The sequence below is a fragment of the Rhinopithecus bieti genome, unplaced genomic scaffold (assembly GCF_001698545.2).
Source record: "Rhinopithecus bieti isolate Rb0 unplaced genomic scaffold, ASM169854v2 scaffold_67983, whole genome shotgun sequence".
NCBI classification, from domain to species: domain Eukaryota; kingdom Metazoa; phylum Chordata; class Mammalia; order Primates; family Cercopithecidae; genus Rhinopithecus; species Rhinopithecus bieti.
In genome coordinates this window covers 114207-124852 of record NW_016825868.1, presented here as the reverse complement: position 1 = coordinate 124852, position 10646 = coordinate 114207, and the positions used below count along the sequence as shown (strand labels likewise).

General features: G+C 40.7%; 1 protein-coding gene across 6 annotated transcripts in view; it reads left to right on the top strand.

Moving 5' to 3' along the window:
- Positions 1-10646, top strand: part of LOC108522764 (zinc finger protein 420) — a 92007-nt gene that overhangs the window by 75184 nt on the left and 6177 nt on the right. The window contains exon 6 of one of the 6 annotated variants that reach the window (XR_001883593.1): positions 7221-7300. The exons of 4 other annotated variants lie outside the window; for them this stretch is intronic. The gene's annotated coding sequence lies outside the window, so the exon portion shown is untranslated. Of the gene's footprint in view, positions 1-7220; positions 7301-8369; positions 8822-10646 lie in introns of those variants that run through there. One more of the 6 variants, XM_017863190.1, reaches the window with a different exon arrangement.

Here is a 10646-nt window from a genome sequence, read left to right as displayed (position 1 = left end):
GCCTGTAGTCCCAGCTACGTGGGAGGCGGAGGCAGGAGAATGGCGTAAACCTGGGAGGCGGAGCTTGCAGTGAGCTGAGATCCAGCCACCGCACTCCAGCCTGGGCGACAGAGCCAGACTCCGTCTCAAAAAATAAATAAATAAATAAAAATAAATAAATAAATAAAAAATAAAAGGACATTTGTCATATTTTTCCAGTATTTATTGGTGTTTTTTAAGAAATCTGATGCACCATTTACATATTAACAATATTGAATCCTTCTATTGTTGAACATGCTAAATCTGCTTTTCTTTTTATGTTCTCTGTAAAGTTTTATGGTTTTTTCTGTTTTTGTTCTGTTTTGTTTTGTTTTGAGACAGAGTCTCTCTGTGTCACCCAGGCTGGAGTGTAGTGGCACGATCTCAGCTCACTGCAACCTCCAACTCCCCAGTTCAAGCGATTCTCCTACCTCAATCTCCCAGGTAGCTGGGACTACGGGCACCCACCACCACACCCAGATAATTTTTGTATTTTTAGTAGAGACAGGGTTTCACTATGTTGGCCAGGCTGGTCTTGAACTCCTGACCTTGTGATCTGCCCACCTCGCCCTCCCAAAGTGCTGGGATTAGTTTCATGGTTTTTTTCTTAAAAGATCTTGCACATTTCTTAAGCAATTTCTCAGTACATTTTGTTTATATTATGAATAGGAATATTTTGTTCTGTAACATTTTCTTTTTTCTTTTTTTTTTTTGAGACAGAGTCTTGCTCTGCCGCCCAGGCTGGAGTGCAGTGACCTGCTCTCAGCTCACTGCAAGCTCTGCCTCCCGGGTTCAAGCCATTCTCCTGTCTCAGCCTCCCGAGTAGCTGGGACTACAGGCGCCCGCCTCGTTGCCCGGCTAGTTTTTTGTATTTTTTAGTAGAGACGGGGTTTCACCATATTAGCCAGGATGGTCTCGATCTCCTGACCTCGTGATCCGCCCGTCTCGGCCTCCCAAAGTGCTGGGATTACAGGCTTGAGCCACCGCGCCCGGCCTTGTTCTGTAACATTTTCTAAATGGCTAATACTGATGTATATTATGTATGAGAAAGTATTGATTTCTATAAATTGAAAATCTCATGGAAATATCTAATAGTTTTTCAGTGGATAATAGTGGATTTCTAGGTAGACAGTTTTGCTCTCTACATGCAATATGTGGTCTCTTCCTTTTCTGTTTGTACTTTTAAAAAAAAGGCAACTGTATTCAGCAGGACCCTCTAGCGGAATTTGAAAACAAATCATTCTTTTCTCAAACTTTATTGGCAGTGTTTCTAGTGTTTATTAAATACATTTCTATAGGCATCTGGTAAATACTCTTAACTAGGTTTTACCTAATTCTAGTTTTAGAGAACTTTTAATAAAGGGTCTTAGAATATGTTTAAAACATTTTTGCATTTCTTGAAATAATGCTATTTTATTCTTTAAGCTCTTTATGTGGGAAAATGGACTCTGATGTTTAATTATTCCTGCATTTGTGGGATAAAGTTTATATGATCATGAAGTGTTATCCCTTAAATACACAGCTAGATTCTATGTTGCTAATATTTTCTTTTAAAATTTTACCTTTGTTCACGAGATTGGCTTCGTTTTCCTGAGGTCATTTTTCAATGTTGTTATATGAGTTAATTTAACTTTGTAAAATGACTCGGGTAGATTACCATATTTTTATATGTTCAACAACAGCTATGTATGATTACAATTATATATCCGTTTTTCTTTTTGAGACAGGGTCTCACTCTGTCACTTAGGCTGGAGTGCAGTGGCCCAATCACAGCTCACTGCAGCCTCCACCTCCCTAAGCCCAGATGATCCTAGTTGAGACTACAGGCACGTGCCACCACACCTGGCTAATTTTTATAGTTTTTGTAGAGATGAGGTTTTGCCACATTGCCCAGACTGGTCTCGAACTCCTGGGCTCAGGCAATCCACCTGCCTTGGCCTCTCGAAGTGCTGGGATTACTGGTATAAGCCACCACACCTGGCCTATATATACTTTAATGTTTGGATAATATTGCCAGTAAACCTACCAGTCACTGGAATCTGTTGCCTTGAATATTAGATACAACAGGTACAATGACCAGCAGATACAAATGATCATCAGTTGTAGGTATCTATTGCCTTTTAGGAGCACAGACACTGAGCTCAAATTTAAACTTTTTATGTAGTTATTGCTGTATATCAGTTATTTTATCTTCATGGGTTATTTTCATGTTTTCATCTATTTCATCCAGTTCTAATTTACTGTTGCGTTGTTAATAGGTTTTTTTCATAAACACTTTTAAAAGTTTTATTTTTAGTTGATACATGGACCACAGTGTGATGTTTTATACATAGGTACATTGTGTAATTATCAAATCAGGATAATTAGCATATCTGTCACCTCAAACACTTGTCATTTCTTTGTGGTTAGGACATTCAAGATGCTCTCTTCTAGCTATTTGCAAGCATTCAGGACATTTTGTTGACTATATAGTCACCTTATTGTGCAATATTACATCAGAACTTATTTCTCCTATCTAACTATAACTTTGTACCCATTGACCAATCTCTTCCCAGCCACCCCCTCAGCATCTGGTAACCATTACTCTACTCTCTACTTACATAAGATCAACTTTTTTAGGTTCCACATATGAGTGAGATCATGTGATATTTGTCCTGTTCTTGGCGTATTTCACTTAATATAATGTTCTCTAGCTTCATCCAAGTTGTCAAAAATAACAGGATTTTATTCATTTTTATAGGTGAATAGTATTCTATTCTGCATATATACCACATTTTTGAAAATGCATTTATCTTTTGATGGACACTGAGTTCGAGTCCATGTTATTGCTCTCATGGATAGTGCTGCAGTAAACATGGTAATGCAGATACCTCTTTGACATACTGATTTCATTTCATTTGGATATATACCCAGTAGTTAGATTGTTGGATGATACGGTAGTTCTATGTTTACTGTTTTGAGAAACCTCCATACTGTTTTCCATAATGGCTGTGCTAATTTACATTCCCACCAAAAGTGTATGAGTTCCCCTTTTTTCCACATTTTTACCAGCATTTGTTATCTTTTGTCTTTTTAATAGCTATTCTAACAGCAGTGAGGTGATATCTGATTGTAGCTTTGATTTGCATTTCCTTATAATTAGTGATGCTGAGCAATTTTTCATTTACCTGTTAGCTATTTGTATGTCTTGAAAAATGTCTATTCAAATCTTTTGACTAAATCAGATTTTTTTTTGCTGTTGACTTTCTTATATATTCTTGGTATTAACGCCTTATTAGATGCATAGTTTGTGAATATTTTCTCCCATTCTGTAGGTTGTCTATTTTTTGTTTTGAGATGGAGTCTCGCTCTGTCACCCAGGCTGGAGTGCAGTGGTGCGATCTCTGCTCACTACAGCCTCTGCCTCCCAGGTTCAAGTGATAATCCTGCCTCAGCCTCCCGAGTAGCTGGGACTACAGGCACGTGCCACCACGCCCAGCTAATTTTTTGTATTTTTAGTAGAGACAGCATTTCACTGTGTTAGCCAGGATGGTCTCAATCTCCTGACCTCGTGATCTGCCCGCCTCAGCCTCCCAAAGTGCTGGGATTATAGGCGTGAGCCACCATGCCCAGCCTGTAGGTTGTCTTTTTACTCTCATTTCCTTTTCTGTACAGAGCTTTGTACTCTGATGTAGTACATTTATCTGTTTTTGCATTTGTCAGTGCTTTTGAGGTCTTAAAAAATCCTTGCCCAGATCAGTGTCTGTTTCCCTGTGTTTTCTTCTACTAGTTTCATAGTTTCTAGTCTTACATTTAAGTCTTTAATCCGTTTTGAGTTGAGTGGTGAGATAGGGGTCTAGTCTCATTCTTTCGCAGGTGGATATTCAGTTTTCCCAGCACCATTTACCCAAGAAAGTGTTCTTTTTCCAATGTGTGTTCTTGACTTTCTTGTTGAAAATCAGTTGGCTGCAAATACTTGGATTTTTTTTTTTTCCTGAGTTCTCTATCCTATTCCATTGGTCTATGTGTCTGTTTTCGTGCCATACCATACTGTTTGGTTACTGTTGTTTTGTAGTATATTTTCAAGTCATGGAGTGTGATGCCTCCAGCTTTGTTTTTTTTGTACAAAATTGCTTTGGTGGCCTGGCACAGTGGCTCACGCCTGTAATCCCAATACTTTGGGAGGCTGAGGCAGGTGGATCACCTGAGGCCAGGAGTTTGAGACCAGCCTGGCCAACATAGCCAAAATAACACAATTAGCGGACCACTGGTTGGCACGGGTTGTTGTAATACGCAGCTTACTCTATAGGACAGCTGAAGCAGGCGATCACTTTGAACCTGGGAGGTCAGAGGTTGTTTTTAGTGAGACGAGAGTGGTGCCATGGCACTCCATGCCCTGGGCGGGACAAGAGCAAAACTCCATCTCATAAAAAAAAAAGAAAAACAAAAAAAATAAAAAAAAAATTGCTTTGGCTGTTTGGGGACTTTTGTGGTTCCATATGAATTTTAGGATTGTTCTTTGCATTTCTGTGAAAAGTGTCATTGGTGGTATTTTGATAGGGATTTCATAACATTTGTAGATTGTTTTGGATAGTATGGACATTTTAACAATGTTAATTTTTCTGATCCATGAACATGGAATATATTTCCATTTATTAGTTTCCTCTTTAATTTCTTTTGTCAGTGTTTATAGTTTTCATTGTAAAATTCTCACCTCTTTGGTTAAATTTATTCCTTGTGTTTTTTGGTGGCTTTTTTTTTTTTTTGCTATCATAAATGGGATTGATTTTCTTTTCACAGCTTCCTCTTGGTGTATGGAAATGCTACTTATTTTTGTACATTGATTTTGTCAGTCATTAGCACCTTATTTTGTTCATTTGATGAGCTCATATTTTCCTGAATGTTCTTGATGTTTATGGACACGTGATGATGTCTGCGCACGGAGCAATTTATTCAAGAGTTCACAGGCTGGACCTGGTGTCTCATGTCTGTAATCCCAGCACTTTGGGAAGTCGAGGTGGGTGGATCACCTGAGGTCAGGAGTTTGAGACCAGCCTGACCAATATGGTGAAACCCCATCTCTACTAAAAATACAAAAATTAGCCGGCCAATGGTGGTGTGTGGCTGTAGTCCCAGCTACTCAGGAGGCTGAGACAGGAGAATTGCTTGAACCCTGGAGGCAGAGGTTGCAGTGAGCCGAGATCATACCAATGCATTCCAGCCTGGGCGGCACAGAAAGACTCCATCTCAAAAAAAAAAAAAAAAAAGTTCGCAGTGTGGCTTTGTTTGTGCCCATCCTTCTTCCAAAGGCCTTCCAGACATTCTAAATAGACTTTCTGTTGTATTCCCTTGAGCCTGTAACCACTGCATCCATCTCAGCATTAGAGGGCATAAGCCCAGGCTTCCTGCTAGACTTGCAAGGGCTCCAAGGTTGTTGTGGCTCTCCACCTGGCGCTATATGGGAGTCCAGACAGGGACCTGAGCCCAGAAGACTGTCCTGGTGGCCCAGATAGGTGTGCCTTCAGCAGGTCTTTGCACAGGCAAGATAGGTCTCTAACTACAGTGAGAGGACTGGAGCTGAGACTGGGCCCCCTCAGGATTTGCTGTTGGACAGAGGCTGGCAAGCCTATCTTGTTGGCTTAGACAGGTCCACATCTCCCAGCATGTCTCTGCACAGATGGGGTAGTTCTATGACAACAAGAGGGGCTAGAGCTTAGATTGGGCCCTCTCAGGATCTGCTGTGGGACAGAGGCTTACACACACAGATGGGATAGTTCCCTGACTGCAGTGGGAAGTGCTGGAGCTGTGACTGGACCCCCTGAGGATGTGCTGTGGGATGGCAGCTGATGAGCCCATCTCAGCCTACATGGGTGTGTCTCCCACCATGTCTACCCAGAGGGAATGGTTCTCCAATTATTGCAGCAGGGCTTAAGGCAAAGACTGGGCTTCCTCAAGGTCTGCTGTGGGACAGAGGTTGGTGAGCCCATTGTGAAGACTCCAACTCCCAAACCATGAAATACGGATGAATCTTACTCTGGATCCTTGTATGAGCAGTTCTGAGCTGGCACCCCAGCTGAGGAGGCTGGAGCTAAGCCACAGAGCAACTGTGAGGTTCACTACCAGGACTATTGTCAGCAGGCATAAGAGACTTTCCACCTAGACACTAGTGTGCATGATTCCTCCTGAACCTTTTGGCAGATGGTTTTGATTGCACGCCCAAGGCCAAATGGGGCTGTGGCCAAGCCCTCTGGGGAATGGGGCCATTTTCAAGCTTGAACCTGGGATCAGCCTGGGAGATCAGCCACCTGGGTGCCAGTCTGCACTCTCAAAATGACTTTCCTAGGTCTTGGGCTTTACCCGAGTTTTACATCCTCCTACCTGAATTCCAAAGCTTCTGGAAAGAGACTTTGATCTGTGGATGGGTGCAGAATTCTTGTTGTGAGGGGATATGAGTGGGTTATCTCCTATTTCTGTCATCTTGCTGACGTCACTCCCATAATCTCTCATAAATACTTTTTAACTCCTAAATTTATGGTTTCTTTTTTCTCTCCAGTGCTTTGGATTTGTGCTCAATCTAATTTTTTTCTACACATCCCTTTTTTTGTATTATTTATGGATATTTTCAAAGAATTTTGGTATTTTGGTTTTGCTAATTATTTCTGCTGTTTCTACATTTCTGATTTACTCATTTTCTGATTTTTATCTCATATTTTGGGTTTTAGTTATGCTTTTGCTCACTTCTTCTTGAGGTGAAATCTTAATTCTCTTGTTTTAACTATAATATTTCTTGTTTTTTAATAAATGCACTTAAGACTGTAAATTTCCCTGGGTACAATTTTAGCTGATTTCATGGAATTTCACACAAAGTTTCTTTTGCTATTTAGTTCTAAATTGTTTTAAAATTTTATTTTCATTTCCGTCTATAACAAACATCATATGGAAGTGTTTTAGTTAATTCTAGGATTATACGTTTTTTCTATGTTTTTATAATTTTTAGTTTTATGCTAATGTGATAATTGAAAACATTTTATGTCAGTTTTCTCTACCTATATTATTAATTATGTTATAGTCTTCCTTGTTTTTATTTTTGGTCTGTTTATATTCTATTCTCTACTATGATTGTAATTAATTTCTTTGTATGTCTGCTAGTTTTTGTTTATTTAGGAGCTAAGTTGTTAGTTACATAATGGTCGTGACTATTTATTCTCTTGCCTGGCTCTTAGATGATGTCCCTGAGCTGATTTCACTGAGAAAACTGGAGCTAGCAGAAGAGAAGAAAGATTCCTGCTTCCTTGTCTGTTTGCCTACCTTCATCTATATTCATTCGACCTCTTTTCCTATTGACATGTAACCTTTTTGTGCCTTTACTTAAGCCCAGTACCCTCACTTGTATACTGAATTCCATTCCTTCTCATATTTTGACACTGTTGAAGCAATTGCCCTTTGTCTCCTCTAACATGAACTTGTCCATATCTTTTACAATAATTTTCATCAGCATACAAACATGCCATAATTTCCTCTATCTTAAAAGGAAAAAAAAACAAAATCTTTTGACACACATTTTCCTCTTGATATAGCTCCATTTCTTTGCTACTTTTACAGAAAATACAAAAGAATTTTCCATATTCCCTAACTCTAGCTCTTATCTCATTCTTTTGAATCTGGTTCAGTCAGAACTTGCTCCCATTATTCTGCCAAAACTATTTTTGTGAAGATTGCCAGTAATCTCCATATTGCTAATAAAGCCATTTTTAATTTAGGAAGCACCATTTAGACCGAGCACAGTGGCTCATACCTGTAATCCCAGCACTTTGGGAGGCCAAGGCAGGGGGATCACCTGAGGTCAGGAGTTCAAGACCTCAGCTTGACCAACATGGCAAAACCCTATCTCTATTAAAAATACAAAAAAAAAAAGCCAGGTGTGATGGCACACGCATGGATTCCCAGCTACTCTGGAGGCTGAGGCAAGAGAATCACTTGAATCCAGGAGGTGGAGGTTACAGTGAGCTGAGATCACACCGCTGCACTCCAGCCTGGGCGACAGAGGACTCCATTTAAAAAAAAATAAAGAGGCCGGGGGCGGTGGCTCACACCTGTAATCCCAGCACTTTGGGAGGCCAAGGTGGGCAGATAACAAGGTCAGGAGATCAAGACCATCCTGGCAAACATGGTGAAACCCTGTCTCTACTAAAAACACACACACACACACACAAATTAGCCGGGCGTGGTGGCGGGCGCCTGTAGTCCCAGCTTCTTGGGAGGCTGAGGCAGGAGAATGGCATGAACCTGGGAGGTGGCGGAGCTTGCAGTGAGCGGAGATCACACCACTGCACTCCAGCCTGGGCGACAGAGCAAGACTCCATCTCAAAAAAAAAAAAAAAAAGACTGCACCATTTCACCTCATCTCTCAGCATTTGACATAACCGATCATTCCTTCTTAAAACACTTTTTTCACATGGCTTCTGGGGTTCTGTGCTGTCTTAATTTTTCTCCTTCCTCATTGGCTACTGCTCCTTAGTCTCCATTGCTGTTTCCTTCTCATCTACCTGAAGTGACCCAGGGTTCAATCCTCAAACTTCTCTTTTTCATCCTTCCCCTTCTGTTTTGTATATAAAGGTATGCCCTGGGTGACTTCATCAAATCTTGTAGCTTTAAATGTTATTTCGTGATGACTTTCAAACTTATATCTGTAATCCAAACACCTCCCTAGTCACATGCTTGTACATATGTGTCTATTGAACTCTTCATTTGATATCTAATAGTTCAAAACCAGACTCTTCACATTCTCTCCCAGATCTGCCCCTATCACAGTCAGGAACTCTCAGTAAGTAGCACTTCCATTGTTCCAGCCTTTCAGGCAAAACATGCATAGTCTTCCTTGTCTTCTCTTTTCATGTTACATGTCCATTCCCCCAACAAATCCTCTTTAGTATACCTTCAAAATATATCCACTATCTAATGATACCTCACTTCCTCCACCCTTACCTCCATGATCATCTGGTCTGAGCAAGGTGCATTATTGTTGTAGCCACCTAATTTCTATCCATCTAGCTTCTGCACTTTCTCATTAAATATCTTTGTATTTATTAGTGTTGGCTCCCCAATTCAGAGTAAAAGTCAATTTTTTAAAAAATGGCCAAGACTGAGGTCAGATGGATTTTGTCCTGTCTCTGAACTTTAGGCCTTGAATAGGTTCCAATGTTGTAAAGTAGTTTATTTCTAACCCCTGCCCTTTTGTGGGTGAAGGGCTTGTCTCTTGAATTTTTTTCAGAACACTAAGATACAACCTTAGGCTATTGAAACCAGCAAATGTCCCAAGGGTAGGACATGAAGGCTCTAACTTCAGAGCATGTTCACCTCTCCAGTTTCCGGCTCTCACTTCATTGCTTGATCTTCTTTATTTTCTTTTTTTTTTTTTTTTTTTGACGGAGTCTCGCTCTGTCTCCCGGGCTGGAGTGCAGTGGCCGGATCTCAGCTCACTGCAAGCTCCGCCTCCCAGGTTCCCGCCATTCTCCTGCCTCAGCCTCCTGAATAGCTGGGACTACAGGCGCCCGCCACCTCGCCTGGCTAGTTTTTTGTATTTCTTTTTTAGTAGAGACGGGGTTTCACCATGTTAGCCAGGATGGTCTCAATCTCCTGACCTCGTGATCCACCCGTCTCGGCCTCCCAAAGTGCTGGGATTACAGGCTTGAGCCACCGCGCCCGGACTATTTTCTTTTAACCTTGTCTTTGAGATGGAGTCTCGCTCTGTCACCCAGGCTGGAGTGCAGTGGCGCAATCTTGGCTCATTGCAACCTCTACCTCCCAGGTTCAAGTGATTCTCCTGCCTCAGCCTCACGAGTATCTGGGACTACAGGTGCCCACCACCACGCCTGGCTAATTTGTGTGTGTGTGTATTTTTAGTAGAGACGGGGTTTCACCTGTTAGCCAAGATGGTCTCAATCTCCTGACCGCGTGGTCCGCCTGCTTCAGCCTCCCAAAGTGCTGGTATTACAGGCATGAGCCACTGTGCCCAGCCTTAATCTTGTCTATATTTTTAAAAGGGTGTTTGTCATATTTATCCACCAGTTATTGGTGTTTGTTTGGAAATCTGATATACCATTCAGATACCAAGTGTATCTACCTACTATCACAGTCATAATATACAACAGTTCTATTAACCATCCCTAAATTCCCTCATGCTTTCTCCTTTCATTGTCAACCCCTCCCCTTTCCCCATCCCCAGCCTATGAAACGTACTCACCAAATTCCATCTATATAGTTTTGCTTTTTCAAGAATGTCATATAAATAGAATCAAAATAAGGTGTTTTTCACTTAGCAAAATATATTTAAGATTTATCCATATTGTTGCATGGATCAGTAATTTTTTGTTATTGTTGAGTAATGTTGCATGAATCAATACTTTGTTTTTGTTATTGCTGAGTAATGTTCCAATATCTGGAAGTGCCAAAGTTTGTTGATTCATTCGCCTTTTGAGGGACATCTGGTAGTTCCAGTTTGGGACACTTCTGAATAAAGTGGTTATAATCTTTGACATATAGATGTTTGTGTGAGCATAAGTGTAAATATCTACTAATATGACAACTGTATCATATGCTATATGTATGTTTATAAGAAACTACCACACTCTTTTTTTTTTTTTTTTTTT